Raw genomic sequence first — 24,167 nt, forward strand, 5'->3', positions numbered from 1 at the left:
GTGTATGGCGCCGCCCGCTAATACGGGCGGGTTACTGGGAGGACGAATCGCCCTGTTTGGGAATAAAAGTGTTAGTTATTTGGGGCACAGTATAGGAGACTGTGCCCGACTTTTTAAACCTTTTCGCATTTTGCGAAGACTCGACCGACCTGTGTTTGGTTTTACGAGCCCGTCTTAGACTTGTGTCTAAGCCGGGGACGGACAGGGAACCCGGGAGCGACACAAAACCGATGGGTGTGATAGGAGGCGCCAATTGCGCGTGGGAGTGGGCGGTGGATTGGCTGGGTACGTTGTGTACCGACTGTGTAGGAGTTATGCAGGGTGAGGCGACAGACGGCGCGATAGGAAGCGCCGTCGCAGGCGAAGCTTGCGTGGGTGGGGGCGTTGTATAGGATTGCGCTATTTGCGCGTGGGAGTAGGTTTGGTAGGAGGGAGTAGTGAGGGGCGCACAGAGTGCGTGGGCGGTAGGTGGCGCTGGAGGCGCAGTGTATGGTGCCGGCATTGTTTGCAATGCCGGTGGTGAGGACGGCGTGTTCGCCTTAGGAGAGGGGGGTGGTAGTAGATCGCGCGGATTCGGACGACGCGACCCGGGAATGGCGCGGTGCGGAGCAATCTCTCGGAGATGGGAATGAGAGGAGGCGTCCGCCCGCGAGAACATGTTTTGGGAGAGACGAAGGATAAACTCATCCAGCGTTTCTACACCGAGATCGCTACGTATTAGCTCGTTTCTCACATACCTCGGCGCACCGACGATAGCGCGTAATGCGAGTGACTGCCGCGCACGCATTTTGCGGCGCAGGCTTTCACACACATACACATACCAGGCGGGCGCGGCGTACGTGAGGAGCGGCCGTAGGTAGGTTTTATAAACGCTTACCTTTATACGCAGCGGGAGTTCAGAGTATAACACCGGACGAAGTATGGCGTGGGCGGCTTTGCACTTGTTAATTACCTGCTTCACGTGGCTGTTAAAGCGAAGCCGGCAATCAATAGTTACACCTAGGTAAAGGACGGTATCGGACCATGGGATCTGCTCACCAGCCAGAGTGAGTTGGTGGGAGGGAGTCAAACCACCGAACCGAATCACCTGTGTCTTTCGCGCGTTAACAGATATCCGCCAACGATCGAAATACGCAGGCAACTCATCAAGCCAGCGTTGCGCCTTAACCATCGCATGCGTTGTATTCAACGATGCGGCGATTAAAGCTACATCGTCGGCGTATAGCGCGAGGATTTGATTAGAATTTGGCGCGGGGGAGGGGAAGTCATCTGTGTAGGCGGAGTATAGCGCGGGCGATAAACAGCTGCCCTGCGGGACACCCGCCTGCACAGAGTGGTTTCGGGAAATGGCGGGGGACACGGAAACGTGAAAGGAGCGGTCCGTGAGGAAGGAGTGCAATATCCTCACGAGCCGCGCGGGGCATTGGGTAGTGGTAAGGATCTTATATATAAGACCCTCGTGCCAGACGCGGTCGAAAGCCTTTTCGATATCTAGGAATATTGCGACCGCTCTCTCATTCCTGTTCAAGGCGGAGCTAACATGGTGCAATACTCTAGATACCTGAAGGGTGGTACTGTGTGCCGAGCGAAAGCCGAATTGCTCAGCGCGCGGCGACACGTACGGACGCAGCATAGGCAGCAGTAGTGACTCGAACACTTTGGAGACTGTGCTCAACAAGGTGATGGGTCGATAACTGCCCGCTAAGGAGGCATTCTTGCCGGGTTTGGGGATCATTATTACGCGACCGGTTTTCCACACTGAAGGGAAATGACCGGCGCGCAATATACCGTTAAACAGCCGCGACAAAGCCGCGACTGTTTTACGGGGGAGGTGGCGGAGGGATTCGTTCGTCACGCCGTCCTCACCGGGCGCTTTGCGCAACTTTGTACGCGAAATCGCACGGCGGACGGCGGACGGGGAGGTGAAGAATACTTCCTCAGCGGGCGGTATCGGTGATGCTAGAAAACCTGATAGGTGTTCGTTCACCACTGCTGCGTGGGCGGCGCTCGACGGCGTCAGGGGGTTCGGCTGAAAAACTTGTGCCAAATGTTCGGCGAACAAGTCAGCGCGACCCTGAGGGGCGTATATATAATTACCCGCGGAATCGGTGAGTGGGCGCGCGGGGGCGGTTGAGGATTTAAGCCTGCGACAGAGGTTGTGGAGCGAGGGCCAGTCCTCGGCGGCCGAGTCGATCGCACGGTGCCAGCCCTCGATCCTGTTCGCCTCAAGCGCATCGCTAACTTGCTCACGCAAACGAGCAAGTTGCCGCTTGAGGGTGGGACAGCGCGAATGCTGCCACTGCCGTCGCAGAGCTCGCTTCCTCTGGATAAGGGCTTTAATGTGAGAGGGAATAGGGGGGAGTATGGACGTGGACGGTTTGAGTGTCGTGGCCTGGGAAAGAGCGGACTTGAGTGCTTCATGCAAGTCATTTGCGAATATCTCCACGTCCTCGGCGCTTGAAACCGCGCGTGAGGGCGTGGAGCGCTCAAGCGTATTCGCAAATAACTCCCAATTAACACAGCGGCGGGAGTAGGATGGGGCAAGCGCGGAACTGTTTGCGGTGATCTCGACCAATACCGGCAGGTGGTCTGAGCCGAGATCGTCCACAATAACAGTTTGCGTCATCGACTGGCGGATCACATTGTGAATCGTAAAGTCGATGACGTCCGCTTGGTGGGAGTCTGTACGAGGATAATGAGTAGGTTCGGAAGGGCCCTCCATAACAATGTCGTTATAATCGATAATGTTATAAAGGGCTTTGCCGTTGCAACAATCGAGGCGGGATAGCCAGTGCGAATGCTTACTGTTCCAGTCACCCGCGGCGATCGTCGGCACGCTCGAGGCGAAAAGACGTTTCACCTCGTTCGTGTCAACTCTCCCCCCGGGCGGCCTGTATACAGCATACATTCGCAGCCTGCCCACCGGAAACTCCGCCTCGATGCCGAGCGCGGAAAAGGATTGGGATGTGAAAGCGGGGAGTGGGGTGTGAGGGATGGACTTGCGGATAAGGATCGCAAGTCCGCGGTACTTACGCCCATACGGGGAGCATTCGTCCTGTCTGTACGAGACGTAGCCAGACGCGCTGAGTTTGTCAGGCGCGCCCAGGTGCGTCTCGTTTAGGAGGACGACGTCTACTCGTTGTTCCCGCATGAGGTGGCGCAGTAGTGTCGCTCTCTCCTTGCTGAGCCCGCTCGCGTTCCAGTAAATAAAGCGTGTACTCACTGTTGAACGAGACTCAACAGGCCCTGCATCAGGATGGGTATTGGGTCGGCGCCTTCCTCCAGCGCGTCCATCGTGCTCTGGAGCACCTGGCACGCCGCTCGTATGACCGTCCGCTTGGCTGGGTCGAGGTGTGCCGGTGCTGAGCCGAGCTGTGTCGAGCTGGGTCGAGCTGTGCTGCGTTGCAGTACTCGGGCGGGTTCGGGCAAGTTCGGCTGTGTTCGCTGCGCCGAAGTTACCCGAGCGGAGATCGGCGGTTGCGCTCGTGTGCGCTCGGGCTGGCGCTGTTGCGCATGCGCCGGCGCCTGCGGAATGTGCGCGGGCGGGCCGGCGGGGGGCACAGAGGCGGTAGCGGCCCGAGGGGGCTGCGTGCGGGAACGCTTCTTACCGCTGCGCCCCTTTCGGTTTCTTCTTGCGGAGATGGTTGCGGGGGCGTTGTTCGCCGCCGCCATGAGACCAGTGGTGGGGGCCTCACCGCGAGGCACCGGCTCCACGGGCGCGGGTGGCGCCGCCGGCGCGCTAGGCCGCACATTCGGTGCGGCGCGCGGCGGCTGCTGCTGAGTGGTCGTGGTGCGCGCTATCGGGCCCGCCTTTTTGTTGCGGGCCTCGCGCCGCAGCACCGGGCAGGAGGCGTGGTTGGCGGGATGTGGTCCCGCGCAATTGGCACAGATGGGGGGGGCGTCCCTTGGCCGCGGGCAGTCCGCGGTCGCATGGCTCTCGCCGCAACGCACACAGGCAAGCGGCCTGTGGCAATTGTGCGACGAGTGCCGGAAGCCCTGGCACCTGTGGCACTGCGCGGGGCCCCGCTTGGAGCGCCACGCCTCGATGGTGACGCCGGGCATGTATAGCAGCTCCTTCACTGCGTATATGCCCGGCGTGAGATTCTCAGTCTTCCTCAGAATGACGAGGAAGATACAGCCGGGGCGCCCTTTCCGGGCGCGGATGGGCCGCGCAAACTCGGGGTCATATCCCCGGTCGCGCAGCGCGGCCATCAACTCTTCGGGCTCCGTGTTGACTGGGAGACCGCGGACGGCGACCTTAACACTGCGCTCCGCTTCAGGGGAGTAGGAGAACCAAGAAATCTCCACTCCCTCCTCCTGAATGCGGCGCAAGTATCGGTCGACCGCCCGGTATTCCGCCTCGTCCTGAGGCGAGAAGCGCACGCCGGTCCCGTAGGCGCGCGCACTTACTTGTCGTCCCAGCGAGGCGGTAATGTTTCGCAGGTGAGTCGCCCAATTTGGGAGCGACTCAACCACGATAGGCGGGTAGCGGGGTGTCTTCGACGCGCTGCTAGGCGGCGCCGTTGTTGCAGTGGTGGATGCGGGGGCGGCAGCGCTAAGTGGCGCTGCTGTCGCTCTCGGTGCGGGGGCGGTCGGCTGCGCAGGCGCACTGGCGCGCTGCATGCCGGACGGGCCCGGTTGCGGCTCCTCGGCCGCCTCCACGTTGATACGGCGGGGGCGGCGCGGATCGCGTGGGTGGAGCGGTGGCACGGCGGCGCCTGCACTTACCGCCGCGTAGGTGGGCGGAACGGGTGTGGCTGCGGCCGTGTCTGTCTCCATGGTGTCTGCCATGGCGGTGGTGGTAGCGGGTGTAGCGGGGAGGAGGGCGGGAGTCTGGCAAGGCCGCTTGGCCTGCGCCGACTCGACCTGGTCCTCCTCCTCGTCGCTGCTGAGGGGGCGACGGCGCCTCGCCCGTGGCTTGCCCGGAGGGATCGGGAGGACGGCAAGTTTTGCCAGTAAAACCTGTTCGTCTTCCGGCGAAGGCTCCTCCAGGCAGCCCGGCGGTATGCGCGCCAGGTCGCCTCGTCTCATCTCGATGTACGAGGCCAGCCAGCCGCGCAGCTTGCGCGACAGGAGGCCCGACGAAACGAACCGGTCTATCAGCACGGCATCCGACAAATATGCGGTCCGTGGTGATACCTCCAGGTCCGGGTCAGGCACGTCCTCTGCGGCGGCGGCCTCAGGTATTCCCCATCGTCGGGGCTGCGTCCAAAAGGGGCGGGAGGGGCGCCCGGGAGCCGAGCTCGACCGGGCTACTCCGTCGCGGCCAGTGCGCGTGACTATGCGCGGGCGCGAACTGCGCGCGGGGGTCGCGTTTGTGTGGCCCTGAGAAGGGCCTTTAGGTCTGGCGTGCTCCATCGCTGGGCACGTGGGCGTTTGCCTGCGCTGCTAAATCAATTAAACACGCATCACCGCCCTCTCCACTTATACGGCTTTCACCGAACAAATGGCAGGCGGCGCTGCGGGTTAAATCGGGTTTCGCGAGCAGAGACAAACTCCTCGTGGGGCGACTAACAACAACCAGACTTTAGACACAAAGCGGCGTAGTACGCTCAGAAATGCGTATGCAAGAGTAGGATAGCACGAACGCGAAGCACGTGGTCGGGAGCAACAAGTGGACACGACCAGCGCACTCGGCAAACGGACTGTCCTGAATGATGCACTGTCAACCCCGCGGTTTTATTGCGCGAATTTTCTCATGTAAAAACTAAGCCCCTATTCACATGGTACAGTTGTTGGTAGGTCCAGGTGTAGTAGGGTTGTCACTTTTACCATATTTCTTATTTCTATTAGAAATTGAAAAATGGTAGAGTTTCTGAAATATTATTTTTGGTGATTGAATTCGTTGAGATTTTCTTTTAGGGGTTCAAATTTAAGGTTTTTAATTTAGAATTTGTAATTAAACATCCTCGGAAGAAAGCTTCTATCTATTTATCTTAATCTATCTAAAATATTTTTAAAGTGAAACTTTTATTACATCGTCTCAAACTTTTTGGTCTGTGTAGCGCATGTCGCGTGACGGTCGAACCGTACGATAATTATCGTACAAACTACAAATACGATAATTTTGTGCCTAAGTTTCACTTTTACCGTGGTTTCATAAAACCACACAACATTTTTTGTGTATTTATAAAAGTTTTAACTAACTATAGAAGCAATCAAAGGAGCTGTTATAGTCACCTCCGGCCAAAACCATTTCCAACAAAAAATTAACAATCTGGTTCACAATATTCAGGAAAAGGTTATAATATTATATTCAAACTTACATTATTTAAATGGTTTTTATTAAATATTTATTCCAATTTTTTAAAATTTGCATATATGCAAAAACTGACCAATATACCTACTGAATTATGAATTTGATTAAATTCTATTAAGAGACTAAAAAATCATAACTTTATTGCATTATCACCACTAACATTATTATACACATATTAACTATTTCAATTTTTGTACTCGAAGGAATAGAATTACAGTCTTCAAAAATGTATTTAATTGATTCATGTTTCCATTGAAAATTATTAAAAAAAATATCTTATCTGAAAGAAATATGATCTCTATATTTATACCTCTAGAAACACAAGACTTTTTAAGGTAATTTTTATAATAAGGTAACCCTCGGGATCGGTATAAATATTTTTAAGTTTGTGACAACCCTGCAGCGCAAAGTTCAAAATAACAATTTGTCCCCAGTACATACATTCACGTGCTCTTTTACATCAGGCTATTACAAATATTTATCTTCTAACAACGATCATTGAAAAATAATTACGATTTAAGCTCTATATAAAAAATTTTTCGTCTCATATCTGAGGAGGTCTTTACCAGTATTTCAAAAATATCCTATCCTATCTCGCGGTCATACTTATGGTTGAGTAATTTTTGTTTAGGGGATGTTTGGTCATTGCAATTTGTCTGACTAATTAAATATAATATTGTAATAGTTATCTTAATGACATATCAAAAAATCAGACATTTAAAAATAAATTAAGTTCGTTTATTTGAGCTTTAAAGCGTCTGATAAACGTTTTGGCTCAGGTGGCGCAGGTTTCACTGGTAGAGCTCCACAAACATTCAGATATTAAAAAGTACACTAGAGACTGAGTGGTGAATGGCTGAAAAACAGCGGTGAAAGCACTGGCCTTTTAGTCACTGCTTCCACCATATGCTGAGTACATAGCCTTTTCGTAGTAAACTGTTATTTTTCTTGTGTATTTTTTTTTTGTTTATGTGTTTGATTTTTACTGCGAATAAATTCTTATTCTATTCTATTCTATTCTATTCTAGACTACTGTGAACCGAAACTTATATGCTTTAGAAAATAAATTGTGTCTTACGGCTCTGGGATCTTGGACTACTAGGCATTACTCTTATTCTTATTTTATGTAGGTATCTAATATTTTTTTTATTACTAATGATAACTCTTTAATTTTTACTCTATTACTATAACTATTCACTTATATTAAAGTTTAAACCTTTTATTATGGTCGACAAAATACAAGCCTAAATACATTTCATATTATGTACTTAGTAGTAGTAGAACCGCAGTGCTAATAATCTATACTTAATATTATAAAGCAGATGGGTGTTTTTGTTTGTTTGAACGCGCTAATCTCGGGAACTACTGGTCCGATTAAAAAAAATCTTTTGGTGTTAGATAGCCTATTAATCGAGGAAGGCTAGAGGCTTTATATCATATCTCTAAGACCAACAGGAGCGGAGCACTGTGGGTAAAACCGCGGAGCACAGTTAGTAAAAAATAAAATAAAAAATAAAAATCACAAAAAAGATTATTTGCTTCAAAAACACAGTGTACAATGAGATTCATATAAATTGAGAAATAGTTATTTTAAAAACTTTATCACTCACATGTGGAAAGGGTCTTAGGGGTGTTCCGTGAGATCTGAAGATATCTTTATGCATTCTTCTCGGTATCTGAGGTCAGAGATAGTAACGCTTGGACAATGGACTCAGAGATACTACAATATGTTGCGTTTTAATTTGTTTTGTTTACTAGGTAATGTAATGTACATCTTAATAATTGTGTGCAGGGACGATTGGTTGCTAATCTATACTATAAAAACAAAGTCGCTTTTTCTGTCCCTATGTCCCTTTGTATGCTTAAATCTTTAAAACTACGCAACGGATTTTGATGCGGTTTTTTTTTAATAGATAGAGTGATTCAAGAGGAAGGTTTTAGTATATATAATTTATTAGGTTTTAGACAAAGCGGGCGAAACCGCGGGCGTTAAACTAGTAACATTATAAAGCTGAAGAGTTTGTTTGTTGTTTAAACGCGCTAATCTCAAGAACTACTGGTCCGATTTGAAAAATTCTTTCGTTTTTAGTTAGACTATTTATTGAGGAAGGCTATAGGCTAAGTATATAATATATCATCACGCTAAGACCAACAGGAGTGGAGCACTGAGGGTAAAACCGCAGGGGACAGCTATAGTGTCTAATATATAAATTTCTCGTGTCACACTGTTAGTTACTATACTGATCCAAAACGGCTGGACCTATTTTCATTAAATTTTGTATGCCAATAGGGTTGATAACTTGATAGTTACATTTAAAATCTACATGTTTGTTTGTTTTTATAGATAACAAGTAGGGATTTTTTGCGTTTAAATGCTGGGTTTGTTTACTTCAGATAAAAATAAATGTACCTTTAAAATTAATTTGTAGTTATACTCGGCACGGCGAACCTTGATCCCTATGACAGTTCGTCTTAGTGATTGCTCGTATGGTCGTATCGACACATTACTATTTTATAGGCAAATGCGTGGCTTGCATTCAGCCACGTCGGTAAACATGTTTTTACAAATATTAGGAACTAACATTTTTAACGTCTATTATGTTGTTGTTGTATTGATTTAAGTTTTTTAGCATAGATTAAGTAGGTAAGTAAAACGAAAGTTTTCCAAAACATAAAAATGCACCTTATCATTTTCTCTTAATTTTTAACCCGTTGACCACGTATGCGCTAGTGAATATTATATTATGAAAATGGATGTCCCCATTTAATTTGTCTGAAAAACTTTTGTTATTATAGGTAAATGGATATTTGTCAGGTCTAGTCTCACTATTTGGTTTGATTTCGGTTTTAAAAATATGTACTCATTTCCATTATCGACATTTGTTTATCGATACTCTCCGCACTAGTCGATAAATGCAAACGATGTAAGTTTTGCAGGACGTAAACGTAAAGTCAGATTGGAATAATTTCTCGTAAATGTTACGAATTGTTATAATGCCAACGGAATATCATTGGATTGGTATAAAGCTACGTAAAAATAATAAATGACATTTTTAGACGCCTCCAATACGTTTCTAATTTAATGGTGACGCCATTACAAGTTTGTCTCTTGAGAATAACTGTCAGATAGGAATCATCATTCGCCGAGCCGAGTATAAATGATTGTTCCGTTGTCAACATTATTAACAATCTGTCAATCTGTAGATATATATTACTCAAATATATTATGGAAAATTAATGCAACTCTATTCAATTAAATAATGTCATTCTATGATTTATTTATTTATTTATTGGTTTACCAACGTTTGTTTACATTTTACTCAATACAAAGATTTTGAAACACAAAAATAAACATGATAAATGTAACAAACACTTACAGGCAAACACACCATGCAATGATACCTTTTTTTTTTTTTTTTTAAGTGGGGAAATCTTGCATAGATACCCACGGCCTCCGGGGAAGGGGCCGTGGGTTATGTCGGATTCCTACCGACCAAAACCCCACTGTGTTCCGTCAAGCCGCATCAACGACGGGGCCACGGGTATGGTAGAATTCTTCCGTGACATGCAATGATACCTACAGAAGTATACTATTTACTGCAATTGTTAAATAATATAATCCATACTAATATTATAAATGCGAAAGTAACTCTGTCTGTCTGTCTGTTACTCTATCACGCCTAAACTACTGAACCAATTTGCATGAAATTTGTTATAGAGATATTTTGAAACCCGAGAAAGGACAAAGGCTACTTTTTACCCCGGGACATAGGATAGGTTTTATCCCGGAAATCCCACGGGAACGGGAACTATGCGGGTTTTTCTTTGACTGCGTGGGCGAAGCCGCGGGCGGAAAGCTAGTATAGAACTAAAGTAAGAAATTCCCGAATTAATCGTATTAGAGATAAAAATTGACTACGGTAAACCACAAAATAGGAAGAGGCCGTCCACCGACCAACTGGACTTCGAGAATTAACAAAGATCTACTGACGAAAGGCCTGCCTGAAACTGCAAAAACCCGACAAAAAGAGAAAAAAAGTGTTAGATGTGCCGACGCCAAATAAATGGGACTAAGGCTTAGATGATGATGATGAATCATATTAGAGTTAAGTGATTAAAACCAATCAAAATAATCCATTACTTGTGTATCGCTCGCGGCTTCGCCCGCGTTTTCAAAGAAAAACCCGCATGGTTCCCGTTCCCGTGGGGTTTCCGGGATAAATCCTATCCTATGTGTTAATCCAAGTCACCCTCAAATATGTGTGCTAAATTTCATTGTACTCGGTTCAGTAGTATTTGCGTGAAAGAGTAACAAACATGCACACACATACACATAAGTCTATCCTCACAAATTCGCATTTATAATATGAATATTATTTAGGATTCCGAAAAGAATAAGAAGTATATCTGTGTAAACGAGAAATCATGCTTGGGAATAGTGTTTATTATCTGAATTTAAATAAATATGACTCACAGATATTTTTAATGTTTTCAATTATTTAACAATTGTAAATAAATCGGTTGATACAATATGCTTAGAAAGGAAGTGATTTATTTGCGTCATCTCTGATTGTCTCCCGAGAAAAGCCGCCGGTTCGTGAAGGTCGTTTTAATATTTACCTTTGAGATTAACGATTTTACATTTCACACGACCTTTTTATTGAATTTCTAATGGTGGTAAATTGAAAATTATGAAAACTGTTGAAAATATCGTAAGTGTAAAATCAATACAGTAGACCCGCGGTATTCCGACAATCGTTTTGCAGGGCCTTGTCGAAGTACCGAATTTGTCAGATTATAGGGTGCTGCCTAGAGATCCCTCTATAGTCCGGATGTTTTCACGCAAGAGTAACAAATAACGGACCTAATAATAAAATAAGATGTTATAGGTAGTTCTGATTCAGAAGTAGATACAAATCGTGCTTCATTATGGCTTCATTGTGTATTTTGGAATTAAAACAATATCTTCGAGTAGAGCATAATAGTGGTGGAACGTGTTTTTGGACAAGTTGTACTCTATTCAATCATGCATGATTGACGTAAAAATTGTAAAAAAATAGGGATTCAGAAATTTTAGACATGTCGGATTACAGGGGGCGACGGATAGGTCAGGGGCCGGTGTTACGCGGGTCTACTGTATATGTATTGTAGCCGATTTTATAAAATAAGTACAAGATAAGGAGACTTATTATGATTCTTATAGGAATGTTACCTATTAATTCATTAAGAATGCAAAAAATACGAAAGAAAACAGTTACAGAAAAGTCTTCACTTATACGATCCGATATATCTACAAAAAGTACCACCTATAATGACTTTAAAATTATATTAACGATTCATAATAATTTAATTAACTAGTTAAAACATAATACGACCCAATTATTGGCTGTTGCCTTCTTTTCGCCGTTCATTCAACTTCAGATAAAAGAAATATTTTTACTAAGTGATATTTTGGAATCTGTATAGAAATTTATGATTAAAGACCACGTTTGCTATCACGTGATTAAAGAATATATTTTAAAAGAGCACCCTTAGATTTAATACCTAGTCATATCCAATATTAATAAATTCTACAAAAAAAATGCGAAACTGACCGTCCGTCTCTTCTTCACAATTTAACCATTGATTTGGATGTTTCTTTCAAAGATAATTTGAGACTTGAAAATGGATATAGGATAGGTCTTATACCAAGAATTTTTCAAATCGGACCAGTAGTTTTTGAGATTAGCGCGTTCAAACAAACAAACAAAAAATTCTTCAACTTCATAATATTAGTATTGATATCACGGGAACGGGAACTTTGAACGAGTTCGGGAAAACGAGTTTTCCTTTGACTAGGCGGAGTGAGCACGGGCGGAAAATTCGTATGATATAAACTATGTGTAATCCTCAACTTGCCGTAATTGTAATCATGTTTTAAAAGTTGTTAATTCTTAGTTATATTATTGTAAAATAAAAAAGCTCGTTTAAACCACTTCTTTAATTACTAATTTAACATATTTACTACCATTTCATAGATTTAAAGAAAACTCGTTGAATTCACGCCGGGACAATATTTTTTATTTTCAATAATCATACCACTCTCAAGCTTAACTCTACCTAACTATACATGCAAAATCATGCTACAGATAAATATCTACCTACATAATATTATAACTACAAAACCATAACCGTTTATCCGTCGAAGTCGGATAAATAAAGTCTATTTCCCGTTGTAGAATCTTTAAATTTAACGCTAAAATTCCGGTTAAATTATTTTGGTATTACCACAAAACAATTTAAACACAATCTAACTTTAAACCAGGGATCTGTCACTTTAATAGTTGTCTATGTGAAATACGACAAAACCATATTAACCCATTGAGCCCCGAACGGCCCGATCGGGCCACGACACAATAGATTTTCTATTGTGTGTGATTCCGGGGCCTGATGGATTAAAGAGAACCCACCTGTCTAAAAGTTTTTTGGGTATGTATATGTTTCCATTTTAAATTATGGAAAATAATTAAAAGCTATTACTAAGATTACTTCAAGAGGTTAATGTAACGCACAGGATAATCAAATAGTTACCTATAATTATTATAAGTTTGTTTATCTCATAAATTACCTTTGTTATCACATTTTGTTGTTACACAGATTCACATTTAATATACAGTTGTTTTAAGTAATGTTTTGTGTAATTAAGATTGTTTATTATTATTATTTTAAAATTAGTTGCAAGCAACCCAGTTTCCATAAAAATAGATATTTATTAAAAGATGTGATTTACTTGTAAAATATTGTACTTATTCGAATGGGAATACCTACCTATATGAGATATACCTAATATTTCTATATTATATCTTCAGCAAGTAGTGCAAGGTTTTTCTATTAGCTTATAGGTACTTATATATAGAATTAAACGAAGGTTAGTAAATTTAGCGACTTAACACTATACTAAGTACATATATTATTTTTTTAAATATTTGCACTATTAAATTCACGTTGAGTCAGTTTAAAAGTACGTAAAGGACAAATTATATGGGTTATGTCTGCTATCTTTATATATAAAAATGAATCGCAAAATGTGTTGGTAAGCGCATAACTCGAGAACGGCTGAACCGATTTCGATAATTATTTTTTTATTATATTCCTTGAAGTACGAGGATGGTTTTTATGTAGAGAAAACGTAAACATGTACCACGGGCGAAGCCGGGGCGGACCGCTAGTATCTTAATATATATAAATCTCGTGTCACAATGTTTGTCCTCAATGGACTCCTAAACCACTTAACCGATTATAATAAAATTCGCACACCAAGTGCAGTTCGATCCAACTTGAGAGATAGGATAGTTTAAACATGTAGGTACAACGGGCGAAGCCGGGGCGGACCGCTAGTTATAATATAAATTTTGTAAACCCGTGTTGTATGCGTCTTTTGTGTGCTTTATAATATACTAGCGGTCCGCCCCGGCTCCACCCGTGGTACCTACATGTTTACGTTTTTTTTCATAAGAACCATCCTCGTAATTCAAGGAATAGATTCCGCGGCGCACGCGATGACAGAATTTTTATTTTACCCCTTGGGTTACATTATTAAATTTTTTGGTAAGGATCTCAAATTTTTTTGAAAATGCAATATAGCCTATGTTTCTCAGTGAAGATGCAGCTTTCTAATGTAAAATAATATTAGTATAGATCTAAAAGTTTCGATTCTTTAAAAACTAAATTTAATAATTGCCTCATGATTATAAAAAATCCTTAATCAATTTACCAAAATAATTTTGGCAAAATACTTCAGGCTAAGAGGTTGCCCTTTAAAATTGATAACAGAACTACTATCAAATGGTTAGAAGTGTACGACCTAAGTTCACTAATTATATATTATTATAATATCAATTTTAAAACAAAGAGATATGATCATTGAACCACGCGTACGAAACGTGATGATTTCCAAAAAAAGTATGTATGTATATGTATATATGTAAAAGTATGTATATGTGTATGTATATCTTAATACATATAACTCTCGTGTCACAATGTTTGTCCTCAATGGACTCCTAAACCACTTAACCGATTATAATAAAATTCGCACACCATGTGCAGTTCGATCCAACTTGAGAGATAGGATAGGTTTTATCATGGAAATCCCACGGGAAAGGGAACTATGCGGGGTTTTCTCTGAAAACGCGGGCGAAACTGCGGGCGGAAAGCTAGTATATATATAAAATTTATAACTTTATAAAAATTATTTATTGAAATTAAAGGGCTATAAAAGTTCAACTTTTACTTTTAAATAATTTTTTTTTCACAACGTTATTATATTTAGGTATTTATGTAAAAACAATGAACTTTGTAAGCTTGTATCAATGCATAAGTACCCTCTATTAAAAAGTTTAGGATGATGATATACGTATAATAATCAATAAAAATGTCGGTATGTTTGTAAACTCATGTTGTCAAAATGTTTAACTAGAGATGTAAAATACAGACAAATTTTATAATTTTAGTTTGCTGAAACAGGTTGGTTCTTAAAGGCTATCTATCCCTTCTTGGCATAAAATTAAAGTAAGTTCATGCATGTAAATTTCAGGAAGTTTAAGTAAATATATTAGGTACCTACATACCTATTATAAATAAATATATATTAAGAATAGAGAATTGTTGGACTTTTACGCAACGCCATCTAGTTTCCAAAGACATAAACCTCGTTGCAAAGCTTTAGCTACATAACAAGGATTTACTACATTATTGCACGCCTCATAAGCGAAGCGTTGAGGTGGGTACTACTGTCACTTCGCGCAAAACATCTGATTTTTCAAACTTAAAATGTCTTTATGTATCATACATTGCACTTGTAAGATAATACATACACACATATTAAGAAAAAACACTATTTTTAACATTCATGATATTTTTGATGTCATTTTTGTTATTTAAACTAGTTAAAAAACAGTTTAAAAAAGTTCTGTCTTGGACGTCCGTGTGTCTGTATGTGCGGAGGATTTTCTTGTTAACACGATAGCGACCGAAATAAGTACTTTACTAATCGAGTCTTTTTTTTTCTCTTACGCTTGAGTATGCTCAGGAATAGAACCCTTTCATTTTTCAGGGTCTGATTCGATGTGGTTTAATTGTTATTAAATAAACAAAAATAATAATTAATAAATAATTATTAAAAAAAATTATGAGGCGTGCACTTTTGGATTTTCCAAATTATTTTGTATTTACTACGCAAGTAATTGAAATTTTCAATAAATAGGTCTGCTTTAGTCGACAATAACATTATTTTTTTTACTCGGCATACCCTTCGTCTACACCAGCGCCGTTCAGGAAGGTTTTTGAACTGTTACAGCTTACAGCTGGTCACTATTTTTAAATTTTCTACCATATGACATGACTCTCATTACCTCTACCCTATATACTTTTACTAGGTTCGCGGGCGGAAGCCCGCGGCTTCGCCCGAGCAGTCAAAGAAAAACCCGCATAGTTCCCGTTCCCGTGGGATTTCCGGGATTACATCATTTTCCCGGGATATAAAGTAGCCTATGTCATTTCTCGGGTATCAAAATATCTCCATACCAAATTTCATGAAAATTGGTTCAGTAGTTTAGGCGTGATTGAGTAACAGACAGACAGACAGAGTTACTTTCGCATTTATAATATTCAAGAAGCTTATATTATCTACCTAGGTAGTTAGTTACGTGTGAAAGGGATAAAAAACATACAGGCGTCATTCAACGTCATATTTTCTTGTTACAAGTTAATGTTCATACTGAAATCTCCAGTGTATTAGATATAAGCTTCTTGATAATATTAATATATTAGTATGGATGTATTAGTATGGAATTAACGTAGGTGATGGTGTCGTTCTGTCACGTTAATCATGACGTAATCATTTTGCGGAATTGCGTGTCTCTTTTGAAAACAAATATATTTCAGTAGATTATTTTGTGAATTGATAAAGTCCAATTAATATTGTTTCATTTTTTAATGTACTTGATTAATCGTTTTTCAATTAGGTGTTTTAAATTAAAAAAAAAAAACCATGTTCGTGGATACATATTGGACGCAGAATTTAGTTCCTACAGTTCCTTCAGGACCTTTACATAATGGTATAGATACGTCATACGACTGAAATGGGCAACGAGTTATTATTCGTAAATCGTAGCGATGCGACGTACAGTGTTCACCGGCTCCTCACCGCTACGAAATGAACAATTTAGTTCCCTATTTACTGTTGCTCTAGGTAACGGCTGTAAATGTTTACTATTATCCTATCCTATTCATCCTAAATATTATAAATGCGAAAGTTTGTGAGTATGTGTATGTGTGTGTTGTTTTTGTTACTATTTCACGAAAGTAAGAAGAAGTACGCAAGAAAGCTAATCCTACTTAATATTATAAATGCGAAAATTTGTGAGGATGGATGTGTATCTATGTATCTGTGTGTTTGTTACTCTTTCACGCGAATACTACTAATTAAAATGAAATTTAGCACACATATAGAGGGTAACTTGGATTAACACATAGGGTAGATTTTACAAAATTCCCTTGCTGCTTAATTACAAGGTCATATAGGCACCTTTATGGTTACGATTTACGTATTTTAGACTAAGCACTAAACCACAGAATACTAAATACTTTGACTAAACCATCACGAATAGGTATGCTAATTTTTTGGCAAGTAGATGTAGACCGGGTTTTTTAACCTTAATGTATTACCTACACTGCCTTCGATTCAGAAATGTTTTATTTTACTATTTGTACACTTATTATATCTATACTAATATAATACAGCTGAAGAGTTTGTTTGTTTGAACGCGCTAATCTCAAGAACCCGGTCCGATTTGAAAAATTCTTTTTGTATTAGATAGCCCATTTATCGATAAAGGCAGCCTATATATCATCACGCTAAGACCTACAGGAGTGGAGCATTGCGAGTAATACCGCAGGGCACAGCAGCTAGTCCTACTAATATTATAAATGCGAAAGTTTTTGAGGATGTGTATGTGTGTGTGTGTTTGTTACTCTTTCACGCAAATACTACTGAACCGATTACAATGAAATTTAGCACACATATAGAGGGTAACTTGGTTTAACACATAGGATAGGTTTTATCCCGGAAATCCCACGGGAACGGGAACTATGCGGGTTTTCCTTTGAAAACGCGGGCGAAGCCGTGGGCGGAAATCTTATAGTAATATATAAAACTAGATTTCCACCCAAGGCTTTCCAAGCTGTTCCTGTGGGATTGCCTATATCATAATCTGTGTCTTCAGCTACCTACATACCAAATTTCATTGTAATTAGTTCTGTAGTTTTTACGTGAAAGAATAACAAACCTCCACCTTCACAAACTTTCACGTTTTAATATTAGTAGGATTTTTTATAATCTCGGATTTCATTCTGTATCAGTATACAGGAATACTTCGAATTAATGAGCTGCAAATTTTTTTAAAAGGTCCCCACGATTTTTTGTTTACTTTTCCAAATTTATGATGATAAATATATAATAGCCGGGTATTTACAATTAAATATTAATGGTCTGACAATTACTCTTACACGATTTTAAAAACCTTGCCTGCGCGTTTTTTCATGCACTACATATTAATATTGTGTAGATAATATTATTATGTAAGATTTAAAATTTTATTTGTTAATATTATGAAATAATTTCGCGTATTAAATATATTGAAATGAAACTACTTTAGGCGCGTTGATAGTAAAATTTCAAGGTCGCGTCATGGCAATATCGTCACGCCATGGAGTAAGGTGATTTTGGAAACTTGAATCTTGCAAAGAAGTTTCACTTCGGATTCAGATCGGCACACACGCTCTTTTTATGTATAGGTAAGTACCTCAATATATATCATACTCGGCTATTTTCAATCGAGTTTAGCTTTTGATGAAATTATTATTATGATAATTCGTAATGAAACTTTCTAAACAGATGGTAAATATTAAATTATGTTTTTTAAGCATTTAAAAGCGCTTCTGAATTAAGTGTAGAGATGTTGCATCTCTCTGCGTATTTTACCGTATCTACCACGGCGAATGCTCTGGACGAACTGTTCGGAACTATACCGGCTGCTGAATTTCACCATCGAACTGCTCGCCACAAGTTGAAATATCACCCTCAACATCTGGACACTTGGCGCTCTTCCACCGTGCGATTTAGGAGGAACTTTCTACCACGCACCACTCCTCTGTGGACGCGACCTCCTGAGCTCAGCATTTCCGGACAGGTACGACTTAGGGTACTTCAAAAAGAGAGCGTACTCTTCCCTAAAAGGCCGGCAACACACCTGCAACCGTACAGGTCTTGTGGGTGATTATGGGCGGCGCCAATCATCGCATTAATCCGGTGACGCGCTAGCTCGTTTGCCCGCTAATACATAAAAAAAAAGTGTTCAATGAATTAATGTTGGTTTCATGTCACTTTTAAATGAAAGAAAATGAAAATTTTCTGTGTCTTGAAATGTAGCGATTTGGGGTGCGTTTTAGGGTGCTTTTCCACCAATTACGTGCGAGGAATATATTTTTAAAGAACCAATAGTAAAAACGGTTCAGCGGTGCTAGATTTTTGCGCATAAAAAAAAATAATATATATGTTCGAAGAATGCATGCGAGGTATGTTTATCACATCTCTGGTGGAAAAGCTCCATTAGGCTTAGGTTAAGGTATGGTAATGATAATGATAAATGGAAATACCCGGGACACAATCGCGATTCCGACCAACAATCTGTTTTTTTATCATTTTCTAGTTTAATAAAATAAAATAAAGATATATAAAATATTGACATTATAATAATATTACGCCATATTTATAACAGATATAGCGTATAATTTTCATAGTATGTATATAATAAATATATAAATATTATATAAAAAACTATATTAGTAACAGTAGTGCCAATCACGGACTTCAAATCAATAAGTTCGTGACCAGGCGGGCGTGCAGGAAATACCTACTTAAATTTATTTTACAGTTTGACTGTGCATGTTATAACATTACCACTGATTGAACGGTGAACGAAAACATCCTGAGGAAACCGACATATCGAAGAATCAAAAGTTCGACGACATGTGTCATCCACCAACCTGCATTTGGCCAGCATGGTGGATTATGGCCTGAGCCCACAAAGAAACGTATATGGGCTGATGATGATGATGAACTACATATGTATATAGGTATGCTGTAAACGTTTCAATTTGTGATTTTTAATAGGTTTGTACCTATATTGAAGCATGGAAGGTATCACGTAATGTAATAAATAATAATCGTTTAATCAGGTGCTACGAAATCTTTATGGTACGATTGTGTTGGTACAAAATAATATATTGAGTGCTGATGTTACTTCAAATTGGAGTTGTCTCGTCTATTCTTCTATAAAATAATTATACGCATCTTGGGCTTTGGTAAGCTGTGTTTTGTCTGCTTCATGCACTTAAGCTTGAGTATTATAATGATCTTATTAATAATTATAATTATATGAATATAGAGAGGAGTGTGAATGAGAGAGGAGTGTGCACAAAATTTCATGAGAATCGGTCAAACCGTTTCGGGAGAGCTGAACTTCAACACCGCGACTCATTTTCTTGTGTTTGAATTTAATGCGAATATTAAACGTTCAAAATAAAGACTAACGTAAGATCGTAACTTTAACGTTAGTAACGTGACTGCGCTCGCTGTAAAGCGTACGAAACATCGAGTTAAAAATAATATAATGAATAAATGGCATTTTCCATTTAAGTCTTTACTTACTAAATATAAGATTGAGTGAAATCCTCACAAAACAGAGGTTACCATAGCGCTGGATGCGACAATTATTTTATTGATTATTTTTCCGACCCAAATATCGACCAATAGAATTGCACCATTCGACGTCACGTGGTACAACCTACATGGTATGAGCTAGCGCGCACGAGCAACTTTGTCTCCGCAACTATTTTGTCTCCGCAACTATTTTGTCTCTCCCACCTATGGGCTAGTATGAAAGTGCGCGCACGTAGCGACGCAACTCCCCATACAATTGATGGGAGAGACAAAATAGTTGCGGAGACAAAGTTGCTCGTGCGCGCTAGCTTATACTGATAATTTTTTGAAAATTTTCTCTGGTCGTTGACGTCAAACTGACAGGTTCAATTCAATTGTGAAAAAGTTGTGAAATTATTGGCCGACATTTGGGACGGAAAAATAATCTCCCGAATACGACACGAGCTTCAAAATTATCTGGCATTTCCCTCAAGGTTCCCTGCAAACAAATAAAGTCTTCAAGTTTTTCAGGAAAAATCACTCGCGCTTCGCGCTCGTGATTTTTTAACCTTAACTAAAAACTTGACTCCTTCATTTGTTTGCAACGAACCTATCGGAAAATACCCGATAATTTTGAAGCTCTTGTGATAAGTGAAAAATAGTCGAGACATAACTCTAATTTGTAGTAGCATCTGCTGGTAGTTATTTTCTAATTCGAGCAGTTTACAGAATATAATATTATGTATTCGTAGCACCAGATTAAACAATTATTTATTACTTTGCGTGATATCTTCCATCCTACAATATAATATTATGCAAACCTATTAAAAATCACAAATGGAAACGTTCACAATAGCAACTATTTAAGCAATAGCATTAGCAAGTATTAAACATATTTCGATGCAATTTAGCATGCAGATAGATAATAACATGCATTAACAAATTACATAGTTTTACAATTAGATATCTACCGTAGCAAGGCGTGCGATATATTTAAAGCAATAGAACATCATTTTTTTAAATTTTAACAGAGCTTTTGGCAGTCACATTTCACTATAAGTAAGCTTTTATTAAGCTAGACATTACATGCATATAACCACAGACTAATAATAATATACTACGTACTAGCGGTCCGCCCCGGCTTCGCTCGTGGTACATATGAAAAATAGATGTTGGCCGATTCTCAGACTTACCCGATATGCACAGAAAATTTCATGAGAATCGGTCCACCCGTTTCGGAGGAGTATGCAGACTAACATTGTGACACGAGAATTTTATATATAAGATACAAATATAACTTACAAATATAGACATTAAATAATATTAAAAGCAGCATATTAAAAACACTTAAAAGCTAAGCCATTGTAAATACGTACTGCTTGAACTATAATCAAATTGTATGGCTATTGAACTGAAAGAGAAACATGGATATTCAACTTAGTTTCTTTCGCATTTATCTTAATATATATAAAAATCTCGTGTCACAATGTTTGTCCTCAATGGACTCCTAAACCACTTAACCGATTATAATAAAATTTGCACACCATGTGCAGTTCGATCCAACTTGAGAGATAGGATAGTTTAAACATGTAGGTACCACGGGCGAAGCCGGGGCGGACCACTAGTAATATTATATGTATAGTAGGGAGTAGGGATTCGAAACATAGGTACAATAAAAAAGAAAACGCTACAAGCCAATACCTACTGCTTAAATCTAAAGGCCACTTTCAGAACCGTTAAAACTAATGCGAATGAGATTTCAAATTGCAAAAGCTTTTATTTCAACTATATCTTGAATACTCTTTGTATTTACGACCTTTCTAATAGGAATGTTTTAACCGTTACCAAAAAACCGACGGAGGGCGGTAGTTTTGCACATAACCGCCTTTCAATTACCATACTAAGTATTAGATACAAACTAAATGTTTCCGGCGTTTCAATAGTTGCCGTGCCGGCACGTAAATTGACAACGTTTTATATCTTAGAGAAGCTTACGCATGTAAATATGTACTAAAACTTCCCCCACTACGCCTCAAACTTGCTGACAAAGACAATTTTATCTACTGGTATAAGGTAAAAGCTTATTACCTTTTAAGTTATTCTACATGTATCAATCATCCATTGTCAACCACGAACAAACCACTAAACCACTAAAAAAAATTAAATCAATTCCCGTTATATCCCTCGCTTCCCTTTTTGAGGACAGCAACACATCCTCTCCCAGTGGAGTGGATGCTTATGGGCGGCGTGTATCGCTTAACACGTCCAGGCGACGCGTCTGCTCGTTTGCTATCCTATAGCACACCCCGGACCCTCCATACAAAATCATCGTTTTGACAGTCACACTGTAGAGACTGCAAATGTGTGTGTTAACGCTTTATGGTTGGCACATTTTTGACTAGCGTAAAAAAAAATTCGCGTTTTTCTGATGAAATACATCCGTAAACAGCACAATATCTAACCATTTTCTACGAAAAACGATAATCACAAATCCAAAATAATAAAATTACTTCAAGTCAATTTGATTTACGTTGTCAATCTTCGTTGCGTATCATCCCTGTAGAAAAATATGGACCAGTTTTAGACTGATCGTGCGGGGGAGGTAAGTGTTTAATTTTGGCGGGAGGCGGAGAGTGTCCGTTCTGTAGCGTTTAGCTACTATTATGTATTCTGTGCCTATGCCCTATAGCATAAAAAAAACCACTTATAGTATAAAACAAATCCTTAAAAGATAATATATATAATATAGATAATAAGATTGTATTTATCAATAGACTTACGTAATACCTATATCAATGCGTCCACGCATTTATCTAACTCGCGAAAATTATCTAATTAATTTCATCAGACGACATAATCTCAAGGGTATTTATTCATAATGAATGATGCAAATTTTTTAATTTAATTATCATTATCAGGCAATTGATTAATTAATTATTTTGGTTGATTCCTTCAATCTGATGAAATACCGAATTTGTTTAACAATTCTTAGTTTACCTTGTATAGGATTTACTTGCCGTGAAAACTTTAGGAAATAATAGTTTTGGAATCTCAAAATTACTGGTAAATAATATATTCAACTTCTTCTTTTATTAGTCTTCTAGTTGTAAATGTAAGTCGTAAAAGAAGTTATAACCGCAGCTCATAAACAGATGAACCGAACCTAATGTGTTTTCTTTTAAAAAGATATTCAATTGGTAGCAATATAAGCAGTCGCTTTAAAGGTTTTTCTCGCATTTTCAAGACAACAACATTTTCAAGTTCCTATTGTATAGAAAATCCAACAAATAAATTATGGTTAACTATGTTTAGTTTCAAGGAAATGGAGCAATGCTCTGCGTTTAAACTATTTTTTGGAGCCGATGTTTCTACTTCTATACTATCTATACCTATCTCTATACTATAAAAATGAATCCCAAAATGTGTTGGTAAGCGCATAACTTGAGAACGGCTGAACCGATTTCGATAATTCTTTTTTTATTATATTCCTTGAAGTACGAGGATGGTTCTTATGTAGAGAAAACGTAAATATGTACCACGGGCGAAGCCGGGGCGGACCGCTAGTATTATATAAAAATGAAACCCGTTTTCCTTGGTCACGGCATCACGCGTGAACGGGTGGACCGATTTCGATAATTATTTTTTTATTATATTCCTTGAAGTACGAGGATGGTTCTTACGGAGAGAAAACGTAAATATGTACCACGGGCGAAGCCGGGACGGACCGCTAGTAATGAAATAAAAATGTCATGTGCGTATCGGATAATTAATAACATCATGAAATAAATTATTTTGAAATTGTCAAATGATATTTGCATAATTTAGTGCAAGATCCTAAAACATAGAAACAACAACATACATTCAAAAAACAAATTAGTTAGTATGTAATATTACATACAGACTCCGTATATAATAACAGCTAACAACTATATAATAATAACTGATGTTAATTTGAAAACACTGACTAATTTTCAGGAAGCGTCGACAGTACCTTGTTTTAGAATTACAATTTTATTTCACAGTAACACTTTGAAAGCAAGTTCAAATATATACGTAGATATTTAAATATCCCTCCACTCACTCACACTTCACAGACACATACCATATACATTTATTTATAAATACATAATAAGAATGAATATTATACAAAATACGTTAGGTATTTAGCAA

This window comes from Colias eurytheme, chromosome 24 (genome assembly GCF_061535395.1).
Source record: "Colias eurytheme isolate Ceu_HAF_F1 chromosome 24, ilColEury1 Martin Lab GWU primary, whole genome shotgun sequence".
NCBI classification, from domain to species: Eukaryota; Metazoa; Arthropoda; class Insecta; order Lepidoptera; family Pieridae; genus Colias; species Colias eurytheme.